General features: G+C 48.7%; 1 non-coding gene and 5 pseudogenes across 1 annotated transcript; all 6 read right to left on the bottom strand.

Annotated features, from left to right (window-relative positions):
* Window positions 1-473: 473 nt before the first annotated feature.
* LOC130129373 (5S ribosomal RNA) lies at window positions 474-583 on the bottom strand (annotated as a pseudogene).
* A 702-nt stretch (window positions 584-1,285) lies between these two features.
* LOC130129252 (5S ribosomal RNA) lies at window positions 1,286-1,405 on the bottom strand (annotated as a pseudogene).
* A 688-nt stretch (window positions 1,406-2,093) lies between these two features.
* Window positions 2,094-2,213, bottom strand: LOC130129194 (5S ribosomal RNA). The gene has a single exon (XR_008811976.1). It is a non-coding gene; the product is annotated as a 5S ribosomal RNA (ribosomal RNA).
* Window positions 2,214-11,127: 8,914 nt separating this feature from the next.
* On the bottom strand, window positions 11,128-11,247 carry LOC130129253 (5S ribosomal RNA; annotated as a pseudogene).
* Window positions 11,248-11,954: 707 nt separating this feature from the next.
* On the bottom strand, window positions 11,955-12,074 carry LOC130129266 (5S ribosomal RNA; annotated as a pseudogene).
* Window positions 12,075-13,598: 1,524 nt separating this feature from the next.
* On the bottom strand, window positions 13,599-13,718 carry LOC130129273 (5S ribosomal RNA; annotated as a pseudogene).
* Between the last annotated feature and the right edge of the window lie 543 nt (window positions 13,719-14,261).

Below are 14,261 nucleotides of genomic sequence, written 5' to 3' on the forward strand. Positions count from 1 at the left end.
AAGAATCAACTATTCATTGAAGTAACCGATCTCACGGGTAGAGCAGGAGTCGGCTCAGTGGCAGGTAGGCAAGCAGGCAGAAGTCCATGAAAGGCGACGTTCCAGCCAAGACTGGACCACAGTGGAGTCTTTTTAAGGGTGATGATCGCGTTGATGTCAAGGGCGAGAGGCTTTGACAGCGAACGCTAAGATGTCAAGGCAAGTCCAGGGAGAGAGGCTGTGACAGGAGGGGTCAGAAGGTGTCAGGGGCAAACGCTTTGATGTCAAGGGCGAGAGGCTGTGACCGCGAACGCTTTGATGTCGAGGGCGAGAGGCTGTGACATAAAGCTAACTAAAATACAGAAATTGAGAAGACTTTTTACTGGTTTCTGACACAAATGTTTGTCTGGTTTCACCTATACGTCAGATTTTTCAATTGGAATTCAGTAAAAGAAAATCAAAGTACTTTGAGATGATCGTAAGGCGGAATAAAAGGCTTACAGCACCTGGTATTCCCAGGCGGTCTCCCATCCAGGTACTAACCGGGCCCGACCTTACTTTAGCTTCCGAGATCGGACGTTATCAGGCTGGTATGGCCGTAAGCCGTCAAGCTTGAGTCTTGCAGCTTTTTCATAGATGAGTTTGCCGCCGACCTTCTTCTTTCTGTTGTCAGCTTGTTTCACCACTTTCATCTTATGACAAACTCCATCACATCCTATCGCTTTTGCTTTCCAAGAAGTCACGTTTGTAATTTAAAAATATGACTTAAAGTGTCACGTATCAGGAACGAACCCAAAAGCAGACGGCACAACCAGGTAAGGGAAGAATCAACTTTTTATTGAAGTAACCGATCTCACGGGTAGAGCAGGAGTCGGCTCAGTGGCAGGTAGGCAAGCAGGCAGGCAGGCAGAAGTCCATGAAAGGCGACGTTCCAGCCAAGACTGGACCATAGTGGAGGCTTTTTAAGGGTGATGATCGCGTTGATGTCAAGGGCGAGAGGCTGTGACAGCGAACGCTTAGTTGTCAGGGCAAGTCAAGGGAGAGAGGCTCTGACAGGGGGGGGGGTCAGCAGGTGTCAGGGGCAAACGCTTTGATGTCAAGGGCGAGAGGCTGTGACCGCGAACGCTTTGATGTCGAGGGCGAGAGGCTGTGACATAAAGCTAACTAAGATACAGCCATTGAGAAGACTTTTTACTGGTTTCTGACCTAAATGTTTGTCTGGTTTCACCTATACGTCAGATTTTTCAATTGGAATTCAGTAAAAGAAAATCAAAGTACTTTGAGATGATCGTAGGGCGGAATAAAAGGCTTACAGCACCTGGTATTCCCAGACGGTCTCCCATCCAGGTACTAACCAGACGCGAACTTGCTTTAGCTTCCGAGATCGGACGAGATCGGGCGTTATCAGGCTGGTATGGCCGTAAGCCGTCGAGCTGGAGCCTTGCAGCTTTTTAATAGATGAGTTGGCCGCCGACCTTCTTTCTGTTGTCAGCTTGTTTCACCACTTTCATCTTATGACAAACTCCATCACATCTTATCGCTTTTGCTGTCCAAGAAGTCACGTCTGTAATGTAAAAATATGACTTAAAGTGTCACGTATCAGGAACGAACCCAAAAGCAGACGGCACAACCAGGTAAGGGAAGAATCAACTATTCATTGAAGTAACCGATCTCACGGGTAGAGCAGGAGTCGGCTCAGTGGCAGGTAGGCAAGCAGGCAGAAGTCCATGAAAGGCGACGTTCAAGCCAAGACTGGACCACAGTGGAGTCTTTTTAAGGGTGATGATCGCGTTGATGTCAAGGGCGAGAGGCTTTGACAGCGAACGCTAAAATGTCAAGGCAAGTCCAGGGAGAGAGGCTGTGACAGGAGGGGTCAGAAGGTGTCAGGGGCAAACGCTTTGATGTCAAGGGCGAGAGGCTGTGACCGCGAACGCTTTGATGTCGAGGGCGAGAGGCTGTGACATAAAGCTAACTAAGATACAGAAATTGAGAAGACTTTTTACTGGTTTCTGACACAAATGTTTGTCTGGTTTCACCTATACGTCAGATTTTTCAATTGGAATTCAGTAAAAGAAAATCAAAGTACTTTGAGATGATCGTAAGGCGGAATAAAAGGCTTACAGCACCTGGTATTCCCAGGCGGTCTCCCATCCAGGTACTAACCGGGCCCGACCTCACTTTAGCTTCCGAGATCGGACGAGATCGGGCGTTATCAGGCTGGTATGGCCGTAAGCCGTCAAGCTTGAGTCTTGCAGCTTTTTCATAGATGAGTTTGCCGCCGACCTTCTTCTTTCTGTTGTCAGCTTGTTTCACCGCTTTCATCTTATGACAAACTCCATCACATCCTATCGCTTTTGCTGTCCAAGAAGTCACGTTTGTAATGTAAAAATATGACTTAAAGTGTCACGTATCAGGAACGAACCCAAAAGCAGACGGCACAACCAGGTAAGGGAAGAATCAACTTTTTATTGAAGTAACCGATCTCACGGGTAGAGCAGGAGTCGGCTCAGTGGCAGGTAGGCAAGCAGGCAGGCAGGCAGAAGTCCATGAAAGGCGACGTTCCAGCCAAGACTGGACCATAGTGGAGGCTTTTTAAGGGTGATGATCGCGTTGATGTCAAGGGCGAGAGGCTGTGACAGCGAACGCTTAGTTGTCAGGGCAAGTCAAGGGAGAGAGGCTCTGACAGGGGGGGGTCAGCAGGTGTCAGGGGCAAACGCTTTGATGTCAAGGGCGAGAGGCTGTGACCGCGAACGCTTTGATGTCGAGGGCGAGAGGCTGTGACATAAAGCTAACTAAGATACAGCCATTGAGAAGACTTTTTACTGGTTTCTGACCCAAATGTTTGTCTGGTTTCACCTATATGTAGCACACTTGATAAGAATGACACTTACAAGGGCTGGTGTTTTTGTTGTTTTACTCCATCTGTCAAATAGACATTACAGAGGACACGTTTTCAGAGCATGGCTCACTATACGAACGGCCACACTCATCTCCAATTTATACACAATAAGAGCACCAAATATATTCTTCCATAAATTCACATTAGTCTAGCCTACCGCGAGCAAAGCTAAACAGTATATAACGTTACGGAACATGGGGGGATCAAAATAGCAACACACATAGGCCTACCTTCATATTTACACAGTGTGGAGACACTAAACATAGTAAAGGGACAGACTAATCACACCTACAGACAATGTCAAAGCCAAGCTACAGAACAATGGGTTCAGACCGCGGGAGCTATGGCTATGCTAACGTTAGCAACTCGCTAGCAATCTAGCTAACGTTAGCCAGTGATATGACGTTATCAAAATAAATATGAAAGTCCCTTCGTGGGTATTTCTAATAGGCATCCATATCCCACCTACACATCATATTTAATCACCATCCTAATTCCATATGTCTAACTAGTCTGCTTACCTGTCAAATAGACATTACAGAGGACACGTTTTCAGAGCATGGCTCACTATACGAACGGCCACACTCATCTGACGACTCTATGTCCCAGAGTGCACGGCGAGAGCCAGCACTACGTCACACAGGCTAGAAGCAATTAACCTGCAGTGCCCTCCTGTGGCGAGAACCGGCTATCACAACAACACAGCAGACAATTCTCCTCTTTACTATTAGTGAGTGGTCAATGAAGGTAAGTATATAAAATAAAAAATAGATGGGGGGCTACTAAATCCCAAGTACCCCACACTCTCCCCTCAAAAAGATAATGGCGTCCCGACATAACAAATCTACCAGTCCACATTGCATAACTTTTCATTGAAAAGATAGGTTATTACTAAGCAGGAGTCAATCTGGATACTGTACTGTAATCAGTCATAACATATAACACACATCTCCTATTAATGGTATATGTTTGCAGTAAATAATGTGCACTTGAATCCACTGCTTCGTCCGTCTTGAGGCCGGGGAGCTATAGTATCTGACTAAAAGCAAATAACTTTGTAATAGTAATATCCCTGGTGGTAACAGGTGTGTTCTAAAACCCCAATGCTACAGTAACTCTGTGTCTGGTGATCACAGGACAACTAAAATGACATAGCTATAACAATTGTAACATGTCAAAAGTTTTTTTTTTTTGTTTTTTTTGTTTTGTTTTTTTTTTTGTTTTTTTTTTCATTTATTTATTTATACTGAGTTGTCTGATTTGCTTATCTACCAGACACACTAGGCTGCCCTAGTCTGTGATAAGTAAACACTGGTGTAGGTTTTCTATTTCTCAAAGGATATGCTTTTTCTCTGGCAGGCTGCACAGCTTCCCCTGGAGGAGGCTGCAAGGCATCTTCTGGTGGAGGCTGCAAGGCATCTTCCAGGCTCTTGTCGTCATCGGGCTCATCCTCTTCTTCAGCTCCAGATGTCTCGCCATTCTCTGACACTGTCCCATTGTCCTCTATTGTTGCAGGCTGCTCCGCAAAATCCTCTTCATCTTGACCGTCTCTTTCCTCCGGATAGAACTCCAAGGCATCTGGGCTCAGCTGACTCTGGATCCGCTCACTGGCTCTGACTGTTGGTCGTCCCACGATGCATCTCCAGTTATCCTCATCATCTGAGTCACTGTCCTGTTCCTGGTTCCACTGCATTTGTCTGTCTGTCTTCTTTCTCTCCCGTCTAGGTTTCACAGGTAAGTCCTCTTCTCTTGGTTCCACCGGCAGGAAGTCGCATGGCAGAAGAAGGTTCCTATGCATGATTCTGGTTCGTCCTTTTCCATTCTCCGGCTTCAGCTCATACACAGGGCTGTCGGCGTGCTTCCTCTGTGTTACTACATGCACCTGGTCCTCCCAGAATGGTCTTAATTTCCCCGGTCCTCCTTTCTCGTTCAGGTTGCGGATGAGAACCCTGCATCCGGGATACAGCTCTGTCCCGTGGGCCTTTTTGTCGTATAGTGTTTTGTTTCTGGCCCCCTCCTTCCGTGCTGTCTCTGATGCTAGGCGATAGGCGTCATTCATGCGGGCCTTCCACTTCTCTGCATATTCTCGAGGGGATAGTGCCTGGTCCTTTGCTCTAAGGCCAAACATCAGGTCAATGGGAAGTCTTGGATTTCTGCCGAACAACAGATAGTAAGGTGCAAATCCGGTCGCTTCATTTCGGGTGCAGTTGTATGCATGTATCACCTTTGGGAGTGACGCTTTCCAATCCGTTTTCGCAACCGCTGGCAGGTTTCTCAGCATCGCCAGAACCGTTCTGTTGAAACGCTCGACCTGACCATTTCCTTGCGGGTGATACGGTGTTGTGTGAGAACCCCTGACTCCACTGTACTCCTGCAGCTTGGCGAAGAGCTTATTGTCAAACTCCTTCCCTTGGTCATGGTGCAGCGTCGCCGGGAAACCAAATCTCAGCACAAAGTCCCCGAATACCTTCTCTGCGGCGGTCTTGGCAGCTTTGTTTCTGCATGCATAGGCTTGAACAAAACGGGTAAAGTGGTCCATAACCACCAGTATATACTCGTACCCTCCCTTACACTTCTCTAAGTGTAAGAAGTCAATGGAGACCATCTCAAATGGGTGTGTGGTCACGATGTTGGTGAGAGGGGCTCTGGTTGGTTTGTTGGGGCGCTTGGTCTTCAGGCAGCTACACACCTGTGTGATGTAATGTTCCACATCTTTCTGCATGTGAGGCCAATAGAAACGGTCCCTCAACAGGTGCAACACCCTCTCCACGCCTAGATGGCCCAGGTCTCTGTGCAGTTCTTTATATACCAGCTCATGGAACTTTTTCGGCAGGACTAGCTGAGTTCGGGTAGCTGTTTTCCGGCGCAGGATGCCATCATCATCAAGGCACAGCCGATGCTTCTCTCTCATGAGTGTCGCAACACCCCTGCTCGCACACTGTGTTTTTCCCCGAGGCCACTGATTGGAGGTTATGTACTTCAGCACCTCTCCAATGACAGCATCCTCCCTCTGGGCGTCTCTCACCGTCTGACTGGGTATCTCTGCCACAGGTGATGTATGTTCCTTCTCAAACTCGGCTAGTGCTGTGGCTATGGTTACCGGACACATCCAAGGCTCAGCTCTCTCCAGCTGTACTGACAGCGCCTGGGTCATACTGTTCATGACCTCGGGGTGTACTTCTTGTGAACAGGTCTGCATGTACTGCTCCATCGGCATGCGTGAGAGGCCATCTGCGTCCCCATTGGCTCGTCCAGGCCGGTACTTGATAGAGAACTGGAAATCGGCTAACTCTGCTACCCACCTGTGGGTGGTCGCATTCAGTTTGGCTGTCGTGAGCACATAGGTGAGGGGATTATTGTCTGTGTAGACACTGAATGATGGAGCGTGGTAGAGGTAATCTCTAAATCTCTCACATATGGCCCATTTCATCGCGAGGAACTCCAACTTCCCTGAGTGGAGATGGTAGTTCTTCTCAGGAGTTGTCAGTGTCCTAGACCCATACGCGATGACTGCCAGCCCACCCTGTGACTGTCTTTGATACAATACTGCCCCGAGGCCCTCTCGTGACGCGTCGCAGTGAAGGATAAAGGGCTGTTCAAAGTCTGGGTAGCCCAACACTGGCGGCTGGATGAGGAATTCAATCAACTGACAGAGGACCTGTTGGTGTTCAGCTGTCCACTTAACTGGGTGAGAGGAGGGCAGATGGTCTCGGGAGCCCTTCCTCCCCTTGTCCTTTCTCTTTTGTTTGAGCTTCCCCGCTGCTGTCTTCTCTGGGGTGAGGAGGTCATAGAGAGGCCTTGCGATTCGGGAGAAGTTAGGTATGTAGGGCCGGTAATACGAGATGAATCCCAGCATCTTCCTGAGCTCTCCGATGGTCGTAGGTTCTCTCTCCTTCAGTGCCTGGACCGGGGCCACATCAGCGGGGTCCATTGTGTATCCATCCTTGGTCACAAGCCTTCCCAGGAACCTTACTTGGTTTTTGAAGAGTTCACATTTTCTTGCCGTCAGCTTGATTCCATGGCTTCTGTAGCGGTGCAGTACTCTTCTCAGGTGCTGGAGGTGTTCGTCGAATGTGGTTGAGTGGACCAGGTTGTCATCTAAATACGGCTGACAAATGTTGTCCCTCAGCCCAATCAAACATTCCTCCATGGACCTCTGGAACTCTGCTGGTGCTGAGGACAGTCCGAAGGGAATTCTCACCCATTCATATAATCCCCACGGGGTGATGAATGCAGTCAGTGGACGGCTGGACTCCTCAAGAAACCCCTGGTGATATGCCTTCCCCTGATCCAAGACAGAAAACCAGGCACTCCCCTTCAGGCTGTCGAGCATATCCTGGATGCGTGGTATTGGATGGCGGTCTGGGATGGACCTCTTGTTCAACTCACGGTAGTCACAGCAGAGGCGGAGGCTCCCATCCTTTTTCCGCACACACACGATTGGGCTTGAGTAGGGTGATTTTGACTTAGTTATCCAGCCTCTGTTCAGTAAATCCTCGAGGTATTCCTTCACTTCTTTATGAAGAGGCTTTGGGACTGATGTGTATGTCCGCTTCACCGGTGTGGTGTCACTCAGGCGGATCTTGAGCTGGAGTGATGGAATAGTCCCCACATCATGGTCATCGCGTGCGAACACACTACTCTCCTCCCGCAGTAGCTCTCTCACCTGCAGTTGTTGTTCAGGTGTCAGGTGGTTCAGAGGGACAGGCGGGTCCCATAGATCTTCCTCCTGGTGTTCCGTCTTGACATCACCTGGCCCTTTCAGCTTTGTTGTGTCTCTAATCACAGGTCTTCGTTCTGTACCTGTTGTGGAGGTCCCTGGGATGACTGGGTTCACTGTACTAGTCCCATCCACATCCAACGGCTTCACGGCGGCAGGGTAGATGGCTCTAGTTCTTTGGGTCTGCCCCAGGGGAGTCCGTGGCGGCAGTGTGATGTCATGAGCTGTGACGTTAGTCACTGGGACAGCGATGCGTGACCAGGTTCCCTTCTGTAAACATACAATGTTTTCATCCACCTTCAGGCCCTCTGGCCACTTTGGGTTCACATTAGGCTCAAAGAGGACGTTCTGGTCTGCTTGGAGGGGCCCTGCTCTAACACCACACTTAACAATCTTTGTCTGGCCCGCCGGAATAGTCATGCTTTCTCGGCCCACTTTAACCATCCCCTCACCTTCCATATCATCTTGGCTGTTTATCAGCTTCACGAGGACTTCAGCCTTCTTGTAGTCAACCGCGAACGCAATGCTTAGTGCCTTTGTGATTACACTTGATGGCTGTCCAGCTCCAGACTCTAACAGGTGTTCAATTACATTGTAACCGATGATCGGTTCTTCTGCGGTGCCCTGGTGTGTGGTTACTAGTATTGGCACAGTGAGTTCCATTGGTGGAGTCTGAGTGGTGCTATTCGGTGCTAACTGGACAGTCACTTCCACCCATCCAGAGAAAGGAATGGTTGTCTGGTTTGCTGCTTTACCAGTCAGGGTGCCAGGGCCAAGGATCTCTTCTGTGCTTCTCACCTTGGTGTGTGGGAGATGTTTTCTCCTCCATTCTTCACTGATTAGGCAGACCTGCGACCCGGTATCCCACAATGCCTGTGTGGCTACACCATCAATGTAACAGTTTATCATGTATTTCTTTCCAATTAGGTTCAGCAGCTGTGACTGGCGTTTTGAGGAGATATGACTCACTGTGGGTGCTTGCTGTTCCCGCCCTGCCTCGTCTCGCTGTCGGGCAGACACTCTGGCTTCTAGTAGCTGAATACTGTCGTCGATGAGCTTGCTGGTGACAGTACAGCTAGACGTGTCTACCTGCTCCGATTTTTCAGGCCTCTGAGCTCTACACCCTCTTGAAAGATGGCCACTCTGTCCGCATTTGAAACAGTGGTTGCACTGGTCGCCCCTTTCACTGTCTTGACAGGCTTTGCATCCGCGCTTCCTCACAGGCTGCTGCTGACGAGAAGGTCTTTGGCCAGAGGAGTGGTTCATGGCTTTTCTCATCTGTTCCATTTCTCCTTTCAGCTGTTGGATTATCTCGTAGAACGCAGACTCCTTTTGGTTCCCTGCCTGTGTCTTAAGGGCATTCACACTCGCGGATGTTGATGGCGACGACTCCTGACCCCCGACCACTGCAGCTTCCGCTCCTCGATACTGATGTGCCTCAGCTCGCACTTCCCGCACTCTGGTTTCCTTACTGTGGGAGCTCTTCTTGAATTTCCGCTGTCTCTCTGACTCGAAACTTGCGGCCTCTATCATCTTAACAATGAGAACATCATCAGTAGTTGCTTGATCATCGAGATAGCTCTTGAGCTGATATTTTACCTGGTCACTCACTAGCCCAGTTCCCACAGCTCTTAGGAATTTCTTCTGTATCAGTTCAGGGCTGTATTGTTCATCAGAGCCAGGCTCTCTCGCTGCTGCTAAGAGTCTCTCTTTACATGCTATGGCTCGGAACAGGAAGTTCTGTGGTGACTCCTGACTGTCCTGTGTGATGTTGATTAGTCGGTGATATAGGTCCACAGAGCTATCCTCTTTGAAATGGCCGTTCAGAATGGTCCTCAGCTGAGGGAGGGTGAGTTCGGTTTTGATCTCTAACAAGTCACGGAGAGTCAGCCCAGGGCTGATGGCTCGGATTACAGCCTCTATTATCTCCAACTCGCTGTGGCCTTTTCTCACCCCCATATCAATCTGATGCGTAAGATTTATATAAGACAACTTGTCTATCTGCCCCCGTTCTCCTATTTGGCCATTTATCTTAAAGTCTCTGTGTATGGTCACTTCAGGGGGTTGGATTACTGACGGGATTGGGTTTGAAGGTTGACTAGGTCTACTGGGTTCTTTAAGACTTAGTTTCTCACTGAGGCGTGATATCTCTTCCTCAAGCGCTTTTGTGGATGCAGTAAAGCTGGACTGTAAGGCCTGATATTGTTCATGTAAGCTTGCCAATTCAGCAGCATCCTTGTTAGTACTGTCTGCACCTGCACCAGTATGTGACTCCGCCCCTCTCTGCTTCATTTCACTAGAGAGGTCCACTAGTCTGGACAGAAACTGACGTGCTACCTCTTCATCCTCCTTCTCAATTGCTTCATCCACAGTTTCACTAATAAGTCTGATCAGCGCATGCCTCTTTGTCTGGTTTTCAGTGGGGACTTTAGCAATAACACACACCTCTTTTAACTGGTCCAGCCCTAACTGCAGGAGGGTCTCACTCAGCCTGTCTTGCAGTTGCTCAAGCTCCAGTTCCATTGTTGGTCACGTGTTCTCACTCCGCTCCCCACTTCTTCTCCTGACAATGGTGGCAATGGCGCTGATCCCGGGTTTCGGCACCAATATTTGTAGCACACTTGATAAGAATGACACTTACAAGGGCTGGTGTTTTTGTTGTTTTACTCCATCTGTCAAATAGACATTACAGAGGACACGTTTTCAGAGCATGGCTCACTATACGAACGGCCACACTCATCTCCAATTTATACACAATAAGAGCACCAAATATATTCTTCCATAAATTCACATTAGTCTAGCCTACCGCGAGCAAAGCTAAACAGTATATAACGTTACGGAACATGGGGGGATCAAAATAGCAACACACATAGGCCTACCTTCATATTTACACAGTGTGGAGACACTAAACATAGTAAAGGGACAGACTAATCACACCTACAGACAATGTCAAAGCCAAGCTACAGAACAATGGGTTCAGACCGCGGGAGCTATGGCTATGCTAACGTTAGCAACTCGCTAGCAATCTAGCTAACGTTAGCCAGTGATATGACGTTATCAAAATAAATATGAAAGTCCCTTCGTGGGTATTTCTAATAGGCATCCATATCCCACCTACACATCATATTTAATCACCATCCTAATTCCATATGTCTAACTAGTCTGCTTACCTGTCAAATAGACATTACAGAGGACACGTTTTCAGAGCATGGCTCACTATACGAACGGCCACACTCATCTGACGACTCTATGTCCCAGAGTGCACGGCGAGAGCCAGCACTACGTCACACAGGCTAGAAGCAATTAACCTGCAGTGCCCTCCTGTGGCGAGAACCGGCTATCACAACAACACAGCAGACAATTCTCCTCTTTACTATTAGTGAGTGGTCAATGAAGGTAAGTATATAAAATAAAAAATAGATGGGGGGCTACTAAATCCCAAGTACCCCACATATACGTCAGATTTTTCAATTGGAATTCAGTAAAAGAAAATCAAAGTACTTTGAGATGATCGTAGGGCGGAATAAAAGGCTTACAGCACCTGGTATTCCCAGACGGTCTCCCATCCAGGTACTAACCAGACGCGAACTTGCTTTAGCTTCCGAGATCGGACGAGATCGGGCGTTATCAGGCTGGTATGGCCGTAAGCCGTCGAGCTGGAGCCTTGCAGCTTTTTAATAGATGAGTTGGCCGCCGAACTTCTTCTTTCTGTTGTCAGATTGTTTCACCACTTTCATCTTATGACAAACTCCATCACATCCTATCGCTTTTGCTGTCCAAGAAGTCACGTCTGTAATGTAAAAATATGACTTAAAGTGTCACGTATCAGGAACGAACCCAAAAGCAGACGGCACAACCAGGTAAGGGAAGAATCAACTATTCATTGAAGTAACCGATCTCACGGGTAGAGCAGGAGTCGGCTCAGTGGCAGGTAGGCAAGCAGGCAGGCAGGCAGGCAGGCAGAAGTCCATGAAAGGCGACGTTCCAGCCAAGACTGGACCACAGTGGAGTCTTTTTAAGGGTGATGATCGCGTTGATGTCAAGGGCGAGAGGCTTTGACAGCGAACGCTAAGATGTCAAGGCAAGTCCAGGGAGAGAGGCTGTGACAGGAGGGGTCAGAAGGTGTCAGGGGCAAACGCTTTGATGTCAAGGGCGAGAGGCTGTGACCGCGAACGCTTTGATGTCGAGGGCGAGAGGCTGTGACATAAAGCTAACTAAGATACAGAAATTGAGAAGACTTTTTACTGGTTTCTGACACAAATGTTTGTCTGGTTTCACCTATACGTCAGATTTTTCAATTGGAATTCAGTAAAAGAAAATCAAAGTACTTTGAGATGATCGTAGGGCGGAATAAAAGGCTTACAGCACCTGGTATTCCCAGGCGGTCTCCCATCCAGGTACTAACCGGGCCCGACCTTACTTTAGCTTCCGAGATCGGACCAGATCGGGCGTTATCAGGCTGGTATGGCCGTAAGCCGTCAAGCTTGAGTCTTGCAGCTTTTTCATAGATGAGTTTGCCGCCGACCTTCTTCTTTCTGTTGTCAGCTTGTTTCTCCACTTTCATCTTATGACAAACTCCATCACATCCTATCGCTTTTGCTGTCCAAGAAGTCACGTTTGTAATGTAAAAATATGACTTAAAGTGTCACGTATCAGGAACGAACCCAAAAGCAGACGGCACAACCAGGTAAGGGAAGAATCAACTTTTTATTGAAGTAACCGATCTCACGGGTAGAGCAGGAGTCGGCTCAGTGGCAGGTTGGCAAGCAGGCAGGCAGGCAGGCAGGCAGAAGTCCATGAAAGGCGACGTTCCAGCCAAGACTGGACCACAGTGGAGGCTTTTTAAGGGTGATGATCGCGTTGATGTCAAGGGCGAGAGGCTGTGACAGCGAACGCTTAGATGTCAAGGCAAGTCCAGGGAGAGAGGCTGTGACAGGGGGGGTCAGCAGGTGTCAGGGGCAAACGCTTTGATGTCAAGGGCGAGAGGCTGTGACCGCGAACGCTTTGATGTCGAGGGCGAGAGGCTGTGACCTAAAGCTAACTAAGATACAGAAATTGAGAAGACTTTTTACTGGTTTCTGACCCAAATGTTTGTCTGGTTTCACCTATACGTCAGATTTTTCAATTGGAATTCAGTAAAAGAAAATCAAAGTACTTTGAGATGATCGTAGGGCGGAATAAAAGGCTTACAGCACCTGGTCTTCCCAGGCGGTCTCCCATCCAGGTACTAACCAGGCCGGACCTTACTTTAGCTTACGAGATCGGACGTTATCAGGGTGGTATGGCCGTAAGCCGTCAAGCTTGAGTCTTGCAGCTTTTTCATAGATGAGTTGGCCGCCGACCTTCTTCTTTCTGTTGTCAGCTTGTTTCTCCACTTTGATCTTATGACAAACTCCATCACATCCTATCGCTTTTGCTGTCCAAGAAGTCACGTTTGTAATGTAAAAATATGACTTAAAGTGTCACGTATCAGGAACGAACCCAAAAGCAGACGGCACAACCAGGTAAGGGAAGAATCAACTTTTTATTGAAGTAACCGATCTCACGGGTAGAGCAGGAGTCGTCTCAGTGGCAGGTAGGCAAGCAGGCAGGCAGGCAGGCAGGCAGAAGTCCATGAAAGGCGACGTTCCAGCCAAGACTGGACCACAGTGGAGGCTTTTTAAGGGTGATGATCGCGTTGATGTCAAGGGCGAGAGGCTGTGACAGCGAACGCTTAGATGTCAAGGCAAGTCCAGGGAGAGAGGCTGTGACAGGGGGGGTCAGCAGGTGTCAGGGGCAAACGCTTTGATGTCAAGGGCGAGAGGCTGTGACCGCGAACGCTTTGATGTCGAGGGCGAGAGGCTGTGACATAAAGCTAACTAAGATACAGAAATTGAGAAGACTTTTTACTGGTTTCTGACCCAAATGTTTGTCTGGTTTCACCTATACGTCAGATTTTTCAATTGGAATTCAGTAAAAGAAAATCAAAGTACTTTGAGATGATCGTAGGGCGGAATAAAAGGCTTACAGCACCTGGTATTCCCAGGCGGTCTCCCATCCAGGTACTAACCAGGCCCGACCTTACTTTAGCTTCCGAGATCGGACGAGATCGGGCGATATCAGGCTGGTATGGCCGTAAGGCGTCAAGCTTGAGTCTTGCAGCTTTTTCATAGATGAGTTGGCCGCCGACCTTCTTGTTTCTGTTGGCAGCTTGTTTCCCCACTTTCATCTTATGACAAACTCCATCACATCCTATCGCTTTTGCTGTCCAAGGAGTCACGTTTGTAATTTAAAAATATGACTTAAAGTGTCACGTATCAGGAACGAACCCAAAAGCAGACGGCACAACCAGGTAAGGGAGAATCAAGTCGTTATTGAAGTAACCGATCTCACGGGTAGAGCAGGAGTCGGCTCAGTGGCAGGTAGGCAAGCAGGCAGGCAAGCAGGCAGAAGTCCATGAAAGGCGACGTTCCAGCCAAGACTGGACCACAGTGGAGGCTTTTTAAGGGTGATGATCGCGTTGATGTCAAGGGCGAGAGGCTGTGACAGCGAACGCTTAGATGTCAAGGCAAGTCCAGGGAGAGAGGCTGTGACAGGGGGGGTCAGCAGGTGTCAGGGGCAAACGCTTTGATGTCAAGGGCGAGAGGCTGTGACCGCGAACGCTTTGATGTCGAGGGCGAGAGG

The sequence above is a fragment of the Lampris incognitus genome, chromosome 18 (assembly GCF_029633865.1).
Source record: "Lampris incognitus isolate fLamInc1 chromosome 18, fLamInc1.hap2, whole genome shotgun sequence".
Classification (NCBI taxonomy): Eukaryota; Metazoa; Chordata; class Actinopteri; order Lampriformes; family Lampridae; genus Lampris; species Lampris incognitus.